This window comes from Eleutherodactylus coqui, chromosome 2 (assembly GCF_035609145.1).
Source record: "Eleutherodactylus coqui strain aEleCoq1 chromosome 2, aEleCoq1.hap1, whole genome shotgun sequence".
In the NCBI taxonomy this organism is placed as follows: Eukaryota; Metazoa; Chordata; class Amphibia; order Anura; family Eleutherodactylidae; genus Eleutherodactylus; species Eleutherodactylus coqui.
Window position 1 is genome coordinate 21,048,158 of NC_089838.1, and position 16,392 is coordinate 21,064,549.

Below are 16,392 nucleotides of genomic sequence, written 5' to 3' on the forward strand. Positions count from 1 at the left end.
CCGGCCACCGAATCTTTAGAGACGAGCAGGGAGATACTCGGTGTTGGGGGGGGGTCTTTGATCAGACCGTTCAGCTGATGCTGTCTGCTTCCGAATTAGTCTTAGATATGAGTACTCATAGACGATGCAAATGGACCACCACATACGACATGCGATGCCAAGAAGCGAAGTGAAGGTTTTATTCAGCAGAGTACAGAAGTTATAGAGGAAATCTGTTTACGTAATGATTTAATTACTGCGCATGTCCAAGGTCGCTGGACATCTGGAGATTTACAATTAATAATACTTCTTTCAAAGACATCTCCTACAAGAACAATAGATCAACACTCGGTGACAACTGTATCAAAGCAAAATGTATCCTTGGATAAGTTTCTCAGAAAAAGTTTCTCAGAACAGGATGACATAGGAAAGTACAGATAAGACATGTGAGAACAAGATTCAGGGTCATATATAGAGAGAAAGTTAGATAAAGGAAAAGTTGAAGGAGAAATTAAACATATTTTTCTTTTATTTATTTGAGAGCAGGAGAAAATCTAGAATTAACCCCTTACATTGGCTAAGGCACTACTCGCTCGAGTCATGTGCCTTAGCGAGTATACTCGCTCATCTCTATTTATGTTTCAACGGTTTTTATTGAATTAAAAGTGTAAGGGTGGCAACACTCTGCCACAATTGCCCCGCGCAGGGGGATAAGTTTCAAACATTCGGTTGTAGAACAGAGTTATCGTAATTTCTGGCTTTTTAATAGCATCATGACAAAATAGTTTAAAGGGGTTGTCCCGCGCCGAAACGTTTTTTTTTTTTTTTTCAATAGCCCCCCCGTTCGGCGAGAGACAAACCCGATGCAGGGGTTTAAAAAAAAACAAACGGATAGTACTTACCCGAATCCCCACGCTCCGGTGACTTCTTACTTACCTTGCGAAGATGGCCACCGGGATCTTCACCCTCGGTGGACCGCAGGTCTTCTGTGCGGTCCATTGCCGATTCCAGCCTCCTGATTGGCTGGAATCGGCACACGTGACGGGGCGGAGCTACGAGGAGCAGCTCTCTGGCACGAGCGGCCCCATTCAGAAGGGAGAAGACCGGACTGCGCAAGCGCGTCTAATCGGGCGATTAGACGCTGAAAATTAGACGGCACCATGGAGACGGGGACGCTAGCAACGGAGCAGGTAAGTGAATAACTTCTGTATGGCTCATAATTAATGCACAATGTACATTACAAAGTGCATTAATATGGCCATACAGAAGTGTATACCCCAACTTTGTTTCGCGGGACAACCCCTTTAATGGAACATAACACAACAGGGTATATACCGATTTTGGGTGTGGTAAGGTTGTTTTTGGTTATTATAAGTCTCACAAAAGATTTTTTTTTTAGGGGGGGGGGTGAGTGGTTAGGGTAAGAGATGAAAGATAAAACAGATCTCGATGTTTTCTTTGCCCGATCTAGTATAATTACTATGGTGTGGGTTAGTTTATCGTGGGTTAGGTTTTTAATTGTGATGATTTGGACATCGTAGTTCTGCCTTCCACTTATGTTCTCGTATGGCTAAGCAGATTGGGGATGTTAATATATTCTATCCAGGGGCTCCTCATCTCTATTTATAACATAGTATATTAGGCTGAAGGGAGACAACATCCATCTAGTTCATCCTGTTTCCACCCCCCCCCCCCCTTGTTGATCCAGAGGAAGACAAAAAAAAACTCAATGAGGCAGAAGCCAATTTAGCCCATTTGGGGGAAAATTCCTCCCTGACACCATAATGACAGTCATAATAATCCCTGGACCAACGTTTTGAAAGTTCCTACCTGACTGCAAGGGCCGTATCTACAACCCCGCTGGTTAATATCTATATCCTGTAATATAGTGCTCTAAAAAGACGCCAAGTCCCCTCTTAAACCCCTCTATGGATTTTGCCATCATCACGTCCTCAGGCAGAGAGTTCCACAGTCTCACTGCTCTTACAGTAAAGAACCCCCTTTCTTTGTTGGTGATGAAACCTGCTTTCCTCTAGACATAGAGGACACCCTCTTGTTACCGTTACAGTCCTGAGTATAGACAGATCATGGGAGAGATTCTTGTATTGTCCCCTCATGTATTTATACATAGGTTTTTGATTGCCCCCTGGCCGTCTTTTTTCCAGGGTGAATAATCCCAATTTGATAGGCCGAAAAGTTAAAACCATTTAATTATCACATACTAAAAACGCCTAAACTACATCTGGTCCTGAAGATCCCAGATACCTAAAGCCCAAACCAGTTAAAATGGGAAGCAAAACATCATAGGAGAAAAAAAACTACACAGAGATCGTGCTACACCGTTAGAGGTGCATCATGTCTGACAAAAAGGCTGTAATAAGGAATGCTGGTATGTCTGAGGGCATGCAGCACGATGCAGTGGTATGGAGAAATATAACATTGAGAAGGATATAGCAGCTTATATTAAGAAGGTTCTGGAACTTACTAGGCACTCCGGCAGGAGGTCCCACCCCCAAGAAAAGTCCTGAAACTTACTAGGCACCCTAAAGAGGAGAAGCGTGTGATGTGGCAGCAGGCTGTGCATCAGGTCAAGCAGGACTCTGGAGGACATGGGTGTCCTGTGTTGCAGTCAAATGTATGCTATTGTTGACGGTGGTGAGTGCGGCAGCACAGGGACTCTGGCTACAGCAAGCCGAGAGAGCGGAGACTGGGGGCTAGGAAGTGAAGAAGTGCCAGCATCTTTCACTCAAGTGCAACATTCTGCAGGCACCGGAGTGAGTCTTCACACAGGAGAGAGGATTGGCTCTGAGAGGGCTTTGGAATCGGAGGGACATTGCTATTCACCTGATATAATGAGAAAGCAAAAGGTCAGACCTGCTACATGGAACCAACAGCACTAATGAAATAAACTGAACCAGAAGGACATTGCGTAATCACCACTCTTCAAGTCATAAGTGAGGCCGGCCTCAATAGAAGCTGAATCGAGTGACTTTCAGGGATTAGCAAGCCTGTTAAAACTACAGTGAGACTCGAACAACTGGTACAAACTGTGGCTGGGACTTCTTATTATACCAAGCCTGGGAACTTTAGGATAACATTATTTGGAGTTCCTACATATTGCACAGAATACGGATCGTGTACGATAAGTTGCAACAGACTGCTATAGCATTCCATATTGCAGCATGGATTCCTTTATCATAGCTGTGTGAACTTAATGCAGAACGTATTCTATACTATGTGCGCTATATTGTTATTCTTCTTTATTATGCATACCATAACTGGGGTTAGTTAGACTCAGGGGCGTAACTATAGAGGGTGTAGGGGATGCGGTTGCACCCGGGCCCAGGAGCCTTAGGGGGCCCATAAGGCCTCTCTTCTCCATATAGATAACCCAGTACTATGAATAAAGCATTATAGTTGGGGGCCCTGTTACAGGTTTTGCATTGGGGCCAAGAAGCTTCAAGTTATGCCTCTGTGTAGCATGGTTTAGGTATGGGTACGGGTACAGATACAGATAGAGGGGGGGGGGGCCAGGACACCTTTTGCATCAGGGCCCCTGAGCCTTTAGTTATGCCCCTGGTTAGACAGAAGCATGTAACAGTATATTTGTGTTTAATCTTTTGACCTGTGTTGCACTGCTATACCCATGACACTTCGGATGGGGTTACCTATTAACACAACTCTTTTAATTGTGTGTCTTTCACCAGAACAGATCCCCTTTAAGTAGGTGTATTTATTAGATACTCCATAGGAAGCAGTGTCCGAACCCCAATTAGGTTGTCAGTTTAAACTACATGATCTATGTAAATAGCCATACCATGTGCCTGGGTGTAGACATAAGGTGCCTTTTTGCCGGTTAGACCCAGGGTACCATAATTTGCAATGAGAGCATGTTTTTAATAGACATACCAAACTGATATTCAGTGTTGCAGTCAGTGGGTGCTCGAGGCTTTCAATGCTCTTATTTTAGAGGGTATTATCAGAATGCAACCCCTTTGCTGACACACTGACTGTGTAAAATGCCAAGATCCCATGATAATCCTTCCAAGCATAAGTTACCCACAGAACAAAACGAATGCAGGGAAAAGGTCACTGAATGTAATTTAAGAATCTTGTTCTTCTGAGAAGAAAAACAAAAAACTGGAGATTAAAAGTGAAACTGCAGCGATTGCAAAATAATATAGTGAACTCCATTCATGTCATTGAAGGGGTTTTCTAGTTTAGAAAGTCCATTTAACCTATTAGGAAATCTTGCATTGGATTAACCAGGTCAATAAGAACCTGCATTAGGAGCCAAATTTAAGAGGAGTCCTAAGGGGAAACAAAGGTGAGTACATGGCAGGTCCTCTTTAATCACTGTCCCTTCAATTAAGCCTATAATCACCCTTGCAGGTGTTCCACCCTGAAAAAGACAACCCTGCCTCCTGTACCTATAAAGTCCTAATACAACCCTAATCAATATAAAAAATGAACCCAATAAACAAATTCCAGACACATTACGACCAATACATTAATCGGTTCATTAGTGGGAATAAATAACAAAGTGAGGACAGACAAAAAGTAATAACTAAAGCATAATAGCCAGATAGGCATTATGACATGATTGTTTAGAAGGATTCTGTTCTGGGTTTCCATCTGAATTTCCGAAAAGTGGAATTCAGACAGAACCCTAGGACAAGAATAGAGATGAGCGAGCATACTCGCTAAGGACAATTGCTCGAGCGAGCATTGTCCTTAGTGAGTACCTGCCAGCTCAGAAGAAAAGGTTCAGGTGCCGGCGGGGAGCGGCGGGGGAGAGCAGGGGGGAACGGAGGGGAGATCTCTCCCTCTCTCCCCCCGCACCCCCCTGCTCACTCCCACAACTCACCGCTCACCCGCGCCCGCACTCGAACCTTTTCTTCCGAGCGGGCAGGTACTCGCTAAGGACAATGCTCGCTCATCTCTAGACAAGAACCATGGCCTTTCATGAGTTGCATTTATACTGGACAGAGCCGTGTAGTCGACTAAGTTATGCTGGCCTGTACAAATGCCTGAAAGAATGGAAACCTGCTTAAACAGAGACCTTATTGGTCTCTGAATGCCCATGGTTCCATCTCAGGGTTTTGACTGAATCCTAGAACCCCAGCGCTACCAGGCAATTTTGCTAGTCACTAAGATTCTTCCTTCTCCGGAGGAGAAGGAGAAGAGGAAGATCTTATTATTCTCCGTCTTCTCCTCCTCCTTCATCTTCTCCTCTTTTTCTTCTACACCACAGAACAAAGAGAAAGAAGGGGGATAAGGAAGAAGAAGCATAATGGCTCAGTCATTAGCACTATTGCCTTTTAGTGCTGGGGTCCTAGGTTCAAATATGACAAAAGACAACATCTGCATGGAATATGTATGTTCTCGTTGTGGTTCTTCTTCTTCTCCTCTGTGACAGAAGAAAGAATAAACATGGTGGCTTAGTGGTTACCACTGCTTCCTTGCAGTGCTGGCGTTATAGGTTCAAATCTGACAAAGGGCAACATCTGTGTGGAGTTTTCTAAGCCTATGCAGATGTTGTCCTTGCTAATCGTTGAGCCAAATTCATTAAAAAGGCACCAACACCAAAACAACGTTATATGTGGCTGTATTCCCATGAACTTTGGGGGCATTTGACTGCATTAGGACATTCTGGAGGCCAACTTAGTTAACCCGATTTTTTATTCCCATTGACTTTAACCCTTTGCAATCCAATTTTGGATTCAGGGTTTCCTAGGGGGCTTTCTCTTTCTGCCATTATACAATGGCGCCATCTGCTGGCTAGAGCCAGTACTGCGATAAGTGACATGCTGGAAAGGGTTAATAGGAATCAGGGTTGGGTCATCCTAATTCCCGATTATTTGCAAAATCAATTAGATCACTCCCGACCCGATTATTCCAATAATCACTCATCACTCTTGGGAACCAGGTGATTGATGGGACAGAAGAGAAGAAGAAATGCAGGTAATGTACTCTCCCTGAAAATAAGTGGTTTTAATTAAACATCCACCACTGGACTTTGGAGGCTTTTACTTTGTCACTTGGCCAATACTCCTGCATTGGATCTGATGAGCAGATGTGTACATCTCTTTTTTTTTTAATTGGTCTTCTGCCATCGTCATATTGGTTGGTTAGTGACCTTTGACTTTGTTATGTTTAAGAGTGTAAATACATAATACTTGACTCCTCTTTATCATTTTTCCATGTCATTAAGTAATGAAAGGGTAAAGGCTAGAGATGAGCGAGCGTACTCGGAAAAGCACTACTCGCTCGAGTAATTTGCTTTATCCGAGTATCGCTGTGCTCGTCGCTGAAGATTTGGGTGCCGCTGCGGCTGACAGGTGAGTCGCAGCGGGGAGCAGGGGAGAGCGGGCTGGAGAGAAGGAGAGAAAGATCTCCCCTCCGTTCCTCCCCGCTCTCCCCTGCAGCTCCCCGCTCAGTGCCGGCACCCGAATCTTCAGGGACGAGCACAGCGATACTCGGATAAAGCACATTACTCGAGCGAGTAGTGCTTTTCCGAGTACGCTCGCTCATCTCTAGTAAAGGCCCATTTACACGTAACGATTATCGCTCAAAATTTGTTCAAACGAACAAATTTGAGCAATAATCGTTTAGTGTTAATGTGAAAAAAAATTGGTTACTTGTCATTCGCGGTTGTTTAAGCTGACTTTTCAGGCAGCTTAAAAAACCTCGTTGACTCGCTGGTTTTTCGTCCTGTGTATATGCTCCCTGCTCAGCGCTTCCCATAGAAGGTGAAGCGCTGAGCAAGAAGTGGACAAGAAGCCCGCAGCCAGTGACAAGTCTATCAGTTTGAATGCCCTGCACAAGCGCTGATGACTAGAGATGAGCGAATATACTCGCTAAAGGCAATTGCTCGAGCGAGCATTGCCTTTAGCGAGTACCTGCCCGCTCGAGACTGAAGGTTCAGGTGCCGGCGCGGGGGAGCAGTGAGTAGCGGCAGTCAGCAGGAGAGAGCAGGGGGGAGAGAGGGAGAGAGAGATCTCCCCTCCGTTCCGCCCCGCTCTCCCCCGCAGCTCCCTGCCCACCGCCAGCACCCGAACCTTCAGTCTCGAGCGGGCAGGTACTCGCTAAAGGCAATGCTCGCTCCATCAATTGCCTTTAGCGAGTATACTCGCTCATCTCTACTGATGACCTTTACGGCACGTCAGTGCTTGAGCAGTCGTTTACAAGGCTGCCCGTGTAAAATGACCTTTACTAAACTTTTTTTAAAACATCTGATATGTCACAGAGACATGTTAAAAGATTTGATAAGTGTGCCGAGAACTCCACCAAATGCTAAATCGAATAGTCAGAAGCACTCATCTGAGTACTGTTCCGATTGGGCTGTTTCCGTAACTGCTCGGCGGGTTCAGATGACTAGCGTCTAAAGTATATTGGGCCCTTGCTCTCTTCCAGAAAAAGCACTGGGGACTATTTATTATTTCAATGGCGCCAGATTTCTGGCAGAGAAAATTCACAATTTTGGCACAAGTGGGGGAGGCCCGGCCCATCACTTTTTACTATTCCAGAAACTTCTCTGGATAATACCTAGCTTGAGGTGCTGCCAAATGAAACAAATGTATGAAGAGGCTTACCCCTCTTCATACATTTGTTGCTGGTAGATGGCAAAGGGTTTACTTGCGTGTAAAATGCTGGTCTAAGTAAATATGCCCCACTGTCTCTGTTATGTCTTGCAAATGAGTGGAGGAGTAATGCCTCTATAGCGCCATCTATTGAAAGGTAGCTTCCCTACATGTAAATGAATGATACTGCATTTGCTTATTGTTCATTGTTCAGTTTCTGCAGGCATAAAACTCAAACGACAATTAGCCTGTGTAAACAGGTAGTCATTCATCTATCAACAACTGCCTGTTTACTGTGAATGTAGGACTGAAGCCGTAGGAGAAGGCACAGTTTGTCTTCCTTTTCTAAGGCCTCTGACACACTATTGGTTTTTTCATTTGTGCTTAAAAGATGCAGAAAAAAAAGAAGCGGGTTCGTTTCAGTTCTTTTTTTGAGGACGTGAAAAACAAACAGCATACAGAGAAAAAAACGGACACACCGACCGAATATGGAAGCCACACAGAGCTGCACATGTATGATAAAATGTCAGTTTTTGCAGATGTAACGCCTCATTCACACGAGTGTGAAAATCACGCCGAAGTTACCCGCACAAAAAAAAATGTGACTGAGCAAAAATAGCGTGAATTGGCGTTTTTCTGCGAGGTTCATTTGTGTAAAATTTGGGAATTTGTGCGGCTAAAAGCATAGCAGCGCAAAACGCAGGAAACGGTGCTGCTGCTCCGAGAGGGGAGAGATGAAAGAATACCCCAGGGGCTTTCCTTCATCGCTTGGGACTCCCTTCATCTCAGTGGGGATGGAGGGTTTCCCCAGCAGCTGAGCTGGAAGAATTTCCCTGTAGCAAAGAGAGAGAGCAAGATGAAGGGAGTCCCCATGAAATGCCCTTCATCGCCATGGACTCGCTTCATCTTCTGCAGGGGAGAATAAGGCCTTCCCCAGCAGCGGGGGAAAGAAGGCATTCCCTTGCAGAGGAGAGAATCACTGAGAGCAAGGAGATAGGGGTGCGGGGCTACAGGGCTTCCCCCAGAGCAGGGAGAGAGGGCGGAGCTAAAAGGACCCACTCTCTAGCCCCAACTCTCTCTGTTCTTGCTATGGGGGCATCCCTAGGAGAACCCCTTTAACCCCGCCGTCCTCGAGGAAGTCCTGTAGCCCCACACCCCTCTCTCCCTGGCTCTCAGGGATTCCCTCGTTTTTCACTGCAGGAGAATGCCTTCTCTCTCCGCTACAGGAAATTCCTTGTTCTCCACTGCTGCTGCTGTTCGGAGACAATTGCACCGCAAGTTTAAAATGTCACATTAACTCCTATTAGTCCCTGCTGGGAAAAGGGGAAGCCGCGGGGAGTCCTATCATCCCCACAAGGACGAACAGTAGCTTACAGCAGGACATTTAAAAAGTGCTTCTGTGTTCAGCGGCGCGGCAGCCCTCCCTCCCTCCCCCCTTTTATCAAGCATGCTCCCATTGATTTTAATGGGCAATTACGTTTCAGTAATTTAGAGTGCTCTACTCTCGCGCACAATATACACGAAAATAGAACATGCTGTGTATTTTTTTGCGTGAACGTGTAATATGCAGTGCAAATGCGTTTGTGTGCATAAGCCCCAAGGAGAGCTAATTTGTATATCTTTTTCCCAGCGAGCATGCATGGTCTATAAGGGCTCAACTTGATGCTCTCCACAAGGAGAAAAAGTAACCCCCAGACTCAATTCCACCGCATTTGCTTTCCTCCAGTTGGGGGCGCTGTTACAGATTTTGAATTGTGGCCCAGCATCTACAAGTTACACCAATGGTTCTCAAGCCCAAAACTTGCTTGGTCCTGAAGGGGTTCAAGCAAAATAATTTCTGGACATATCTTTAACTGAACTTGTACCACTGAGTAAAAAGTGAAATCTCTCAGATTAGGGTGGGGGGTAAAAAAATAAGGAAAAATACTGAATAGCAGCAACGCCCTTGAGGAAAGTCCAATAGCGAGAGAGAGAAAATATTTTCTGAAGTACAATTCAGTTATTGTATAACGAGGTCAAGGAATATTTCACATGTACAGTACAGGAGACAATATGTTCAGGATCCGCTATCTGCTCGAGGCAAAGTCCTGCAAGCAATCAATTCATGTAGGCAATAAAATACTTATACAAAACATCATTCGGCTCCTGTTATTAGTTCATGGCATCAATGCCTCAGTGCATGACACATGGAAACGGCCGATAAGTGAGAGGTAAGAATAAGAACACAGAGGCCATTACATAGACACCAGGTAGCGGCTTTATGTCAGATTTCTGGGCAATGAATAACTCCTAGGTTTCATGTAAATAAGCTAAACAGTCTCCAGATTGATACATTGTAGCAAACTACATGAGAGTTTTGTGTAGCTGCTGTAGATGCATTTAGCTCACAGTGTGGTCTACACTGGATACAATTGTATCCATTTCTCAGCTGAGAGCAGAACCAGGTATGCAACCTCTATATATAAAGAAGGGCGTGGTAGGTACTATTGTATTATGTCTTCACCAGAATAATGGGTGGAGACCTTGAGTGACAGCTAAGAGCTAGGTAATGCCCCCAAAAGGTCATGATTGGCTGGCTGCTGCAAGGTCCTAGCAGCGTGGGGATTGAGTTATGGCTGGGATGGAGGGTTAGGGTTAGTTTCAGTGTTAGGCTTACATTATTAGCTGTAAATCGTTAGATGGGAGAGCAGGGCCTCAGTAACATGGAAGTATTTACAGCAAATAATGTAAGCATCACACAGAAACTAACCCTCCATCCCAGCAATAAATGATTCCCCATGCTGTGAGGACATTGCCAGCCGTCCAACATCATCCCCCCCCCCCCCCCCGCCGAGGCCAACGCCAAGCTGTTACTGGGGTCCTGTGGAGGGCCTCCTCCGTTTCATGGGCACAGTCTGAATGCCAGGACCTGAGAGTCCGAGGAAGGAGTGTGAGACGTACAGCCAATCAGCAAAGGGGGCGTCACCTGGCTGTCAAACAGCCTTACCCTTGTCGACACCCACCACTTCCAGTGTCGACAAGATACACCAGTACCAGCATGGTCATTCACTGACAGCAAGCTATATTTTGAAAACACAAAATATATTAGAAAGTTTCATTTATCCATTTGCATAAAGCTGAAGACCCCTTTAAGGGTACGTTCACACGTAGTGAAAATTGGATACAGATTTTCCACAACAGAAAATTTGCACTAAAGTACTCATCATTTCCATCTTGAAAACTGCGTCAAAATCTGCGCCACTCGTGAGGATTTTGATGCGGATCCGCAGCTGATTTCACCCTTTCAATAGAAGGGGTGACGCCTGCTGCAGATCCACACCAAAATCCACATCAAAATCTGCAACAATATTGTGAATTTTGAAGCAGTTTTGACATGAAAATGATGAAGATTTTAGTGTGAATTCATGCTATATTTGAATGTACCCGAAGGCTGGTTGCACGTTTGAATTCACATTTGAATTGCGGAATCCATGATCATCACCTGCATGGACTATCTGTGGTATTCCGCACACATTGAAAGAATAGAACATTCGCATATCCGCTCAGATACCGATTGCGATATACAGGAGTGGATTTAAAATTGCAGCATATTCTATTTTTCTGCGGCATCCGCACGGCCAATCGGCAATTGACAGTTAACTGTTTAGATGCCGCGGCTCAAAGATGACCGCATGTCTAAACAGTCAGCGGGAGGAGGGCTGCTGATGGGCTATCATAGCAGCCCAGAGCCTACTGAAGGCAACGTCAAAAATCGCCATATACTGTCATACTGAAGTATGGCTGCATGTAGTACAAATGATTGCAAGTTGAAGAAGTCACCTGTGGGGGATCAATAAAAATGTAAAACAAGATTTAATAAAGTTTATCAATAAAAAAAATATGTATGAAAAGTTAAAAAGAAACAAAAACTCTTTGCCCATTTTTTCCATAAAAAACCCACATATATGGTATCGCAATGTACATAAAAGGTCAAAAAAGGCTCTCAGGGGCTCCTTGTGTGTAGATGACCTCTTTTTCTGCTTGTGTAGAGTTTGTTGACCACTAGATGCCCCTATGATGCAACTGAAGAGATTTTGTTCACTTACCAGAGTCTGAGAGGGGCGCACGATTGGGATGTGAGAAGCTGGATGGTCATATCGATGAATTGCCACCAACTGGGCCGTTCTGAGCAGACTGTTTGGCCTCCCTCACAGAGGCATTTACTGCTGTTTCAGCCTGGTTTCACCAGCGCTGGCATGCACTATGCCAGCGTTTTGGCTGCATTTTCTGCACAGCTGAAAACGCAGTCAAGGATGCTAAAATTAAAAAACAACTCACATAGCAGGTGCCGTCGGAGTCCCCACCGGTGTTCTCTGTAGTTCCAGACCGGCTGATGGGCACTTGCCAAGCCAACAGAGGATCTTTTGCTAGTGACGGGGTTTGAAGACCCTGCCTCCAGCAAGAGATTACTCTGATTGGCTGAGTGACAGTCGGCTTAGCCAATCACAGCCAGTACTGGATGCACCAATCACAGCCATACATTGCTGTCCCTCAGCCGGCTCAGCCAATCAGAGCAATCTCTCGGTGGGGGGCGGGGATTTCAATTCCCGTCACTAACAAAAGATGCTTTGCCAGCTTAAAAAGTGCCCGGCAGCCATCCAGGAACTGGAATGTACAGAAACGTCTGTGTTAAGAAGGCCTTAGGAGGTGTTGGGACCAGTGGATGTGTGAGGGCACACACATAATATGACAGACCACCAGTAGTGAGGATCGTCTAATTATTTGGCAAGCAAATGTAGAAGAAGGGAGCAGCACCACAGGTTTTCAAGCTTAAAAAAGACTCAGTTGGAGTTGAAACGTTGCTGCCCCATCTTTCATGGATTAAATAAAACACTTTTTTGGAAGAGCTGTGATGCTGCTCCCTTCTTCTACGTTTGCCTAACACTGTGGTTCCAGGAGTGGGGACCAGTGGAGCCTGCACACAGACTCCGCACCTCGCATTGGATGGTGATTTACGACTGAGTGCTGCTGTTCCTTTATTTTTTGAGTAATTATTTGTCAAGAACTAGCAGCTCCAACTATTTCATTGTCCGCCATCCAGAGGCAGGTGGCGCCATTATTACAGGCCCCTGTGTCTGTTGGAACAATTTCCAGACGCTTGGCTGATGGACATTTGGTCTCACGGCACTCATTATGATTAGTGCCTTTGACACCCACCGTCACCTCAGTTTGCAGTGTTGGTGTGAACAACAAAACTGGACTGCCACAGAGTCGAACTGGGTTGTCTTCAGCAACAAACCAGGTTTAGTTTGGGCACTGAAGACGGCCGTGTTCATATCTGGAGATCTAGAGGTGAGCTGCTGGTGTGGTGGTCGGGGAAGCTATCACATACGACAGTCGGCCCCCCTAGTAGTGGTATGAGGGACAATGACAGCTCAGCGATATGTTCAGGACATCCTGCAGCCACATGTGTTCCTCTAATCGCAGCTTCCAAGAGGTATTTTCCAGCAGGATAATGCTCGGCCGAACACAGCAAGGGTGTCACAGAAATGTCTCCACAACATTGGCACACTTCCGTGGCCGCCCGGTCACCAGGTTTATCGCCAATAGAACATGCATGGGACCATCTGGGACGCTAACTTCAACAACCAACAAGTTTGACAATCTAAAGGCTCAGTTTCAACAAATGTAGACCATCATGTCACCGATTATCATACGGAACCTGTATGCCTCCTTGCCTTACATCTTACATCCGAGCTAGAGGTGGCCCAACAGGATACTATAGCCTCCATGCTCGCCCGTATCACATCTTGTATCCAAGCTAGAGGTGATACAAGAGGGTACTAGAGCCTCCATGCCCACCCGTATAACATCTTGTATCCAAGCTAGAGGCGGTACAAGAGAGTACTAGAGCCTCCATATCCACCCGTATAACATCTTGTATCCAAGCTAGAGGTGGTACAACAGGGTACTAGAGTCTCCATGGCCACCCGTATCACATCTTGTATCCAAGCTAGAGGCGGTACAACACGGTACTAGAGCCTCCATGGCTACCTGTATCACATCTTGTATCCAAGATAGAGGTGGTACAACAGGGTACTAGAGCCTCCATATCCACCCGTATCACATCTTGTATCCAAGCTAGAGGCGGTACAACAGGGTACTAGAGCCTCCATGTCCGTCCGTATCACATCTTCTATCCAAGCTAGAGGCGGTACAACAGGGTACTAGAGCCTCCCTTCAAGTATTCAGTTTTCGGCAGTAAATTCTCCTCTTTCTCTGGTATTGAAATCAACAACAATTGAAACTATCACCTGGTCTTATCATGCCACAATCTCCTTGACTCTAGCAGAACACTACAACCAACCAACAACGTATATCTGGTGCAATAGTGACTCTTTATTATCTCAGGTGGAACATAGGAATAATCTGGAGAGAGACTTAAAGGACTATTTTACTCACAATGCATCCCCCGGTATGAATCCTCATGTTTTATGGAACGCCCACAAGGCATACATACATAAGAGGTTCTTTCATTGGAGGCCAACATGTGAAAAAAGAAGGAACCCTAAACGATGTACTTGACAAAATAAAGTCTCTCGAAAAGCAAAATAAACAGAAGCAGACAACCCAACAAGCAGAAGAGCTCTAGCAGTGTAGTCATAAACGTCAATGTCACCGACTGCAAAAATATGGGAGGAAATTAAAAAAGGTCACGGCCCAGTATTATCTATACACACAATGCGTGTGTGTCTGTCTGCGTGTCTGTCTGTCTGTTTGTCCTTTATGCGCTACTACACCATTCATCCGATCGCCATGAAACTTTGGGAAGTTGTTGAGTACACTCCTGGGAAGATTATAGGCATAGTACATTTATGCTACGATAAATGGCGCGCGTGCAAGCGTCGGCGCCAGTTACGACCCCCCCACGTAGATCGTTCGATTTCCATCATTGCCACTAATTCTCTCACTTCCCGATGTTGTAGAAACATGAAATTTGGCACGAGCATTGATTATGTCATAAATAGGAAAAGCTAATGAGTCCAACTCGATTATTCAATTCTAAGTGCCAAAGAATTAGCGTCCAAATTTTACATACGGAATCTAATTTTCTCGCTTCCCAATGTCATAGAAACTTGAAATTTGGCACGAGCATTGATTATGTCATAAATAGGAAACGTTAATGGGTCCCAACTCGATTATTCAATTCTATGCGCCAAAGAAGTAGCGTCCAAATTTTACGTACGGAATGTAATTTTTTCACATAGAAACATGAAATTTAGCACGGGCATTGAATATGTCATAAATAGGAAAAGTTAATGGGTCCCAACTCGATTATTCAATTCTAAGCGCAAAACAATTAGCGTCCAAATTTTACGTACGGAATCTAATTCTCTCACTTCCTGATGTCATCTATATATATATAAATGAATGTATGTCTATCTGTTTGTCCTTTATGCATTACTACACCATTCATCCAATTTCCATGAGACTTTGGGAAGTTGTTGAGTACACTCCTGGGAAGATTATAGGCATAGTACAACTATTCTACGATAGGTGCCGCGCGTGCGAGCATCGTCGACAGTTATGCCCCCCAGACAAAGATCATTTGATTTCCATCTCAAGCACGAAAGCAAAAGGCATTACGAGCAACGGGATGAGTGTTCAACTACAAAATGATGCATCCGCCGAACGTTTCGCAAGACAATTGCTGCATATTGAGAATGCTGAGGTAAAATGAAAGCTGCGCTGTGATTGGTTGTTATATATTATACTGCTGAGGTAAAATGAAAGCTGTGCTGTGATTGGTGGCTACTTCTTATACTACTGAGGTTGCATGAAAGCTGCGCTGCGATTCGTTGTTATATATTATACCACTGAGGTAACATGAAAGCTGCGCTGTGATTGGGTGTTATATATTATACCGCTGAGGTAACATGAAAGCTGCGCTGTGATTGGTTGCTATTTTTTATATTGCTGAGGCAGAATAAAAGTTGCACTGTGATTGGTTGTTATTTCTCTTACTGCTCAGGTAACATGAAAGCTGCGCTGTGATTGGTTGTTATATTTTATACTGCTAAGGTAACATGAAAGCTGCGCTGTGATTGGTTGTTATATATTATACCACTGAGGTAACATGAAAGCTGCGCTATGATTGGTTGTTATCTAGATATATAAAAACGAATGAATGTATGTCTGTCTGTCTTCGCAGCAACGCGCGACGGGTAAGCTAGTTTACTAAATAATAAATCTGGGAAAATATTGGCATCTTGTCTTAGGCCGGCTTTCCACGGGCGATGCAGTATCCCGCGGCAAAGGTCCGCCATGGGAGCCACCGCCGAATCTCCGACGGTCAGCCCTATCTAATATAGGCTGACCGTGGAGACTCGAGGCAATTCGGAGCATGCTGCGAATTGCCCGCCGCGAGCGGAGAATCGCAATGATTCTCCGCTCGTGGGCAGGTGCCGACGCTTTCCATAGCAATGCTATAGGAAGCGTCAGCCAGTGTGATTCGCCGGCATATTACCGCCGGCGAATAAACTGCCGTGGACAGGGGGCCTCACAGCCCAATATTGTAAATTGTGAATTCTGTATTAAATTGTCCAAAATAACAAAGGAAAACTTACAAACCCTATAGAGAGAGAAAATAATTTGGGGGGTTATTATTCGGACTTGTATTATCTAGAAGTTGACCCCTCTACGTTCCCAAGTGCAACACAACAGATGCAAAAGTTTCTGCAAAAAATTAACCCACCTAGTCTCCCTGGTATCGCTCAAAGATCAACCCCCTGCCAGTCGGTAAGTCACCGGCCCGGGTGGTCTTACAAATGCCTATTATAAGACCTTTCAC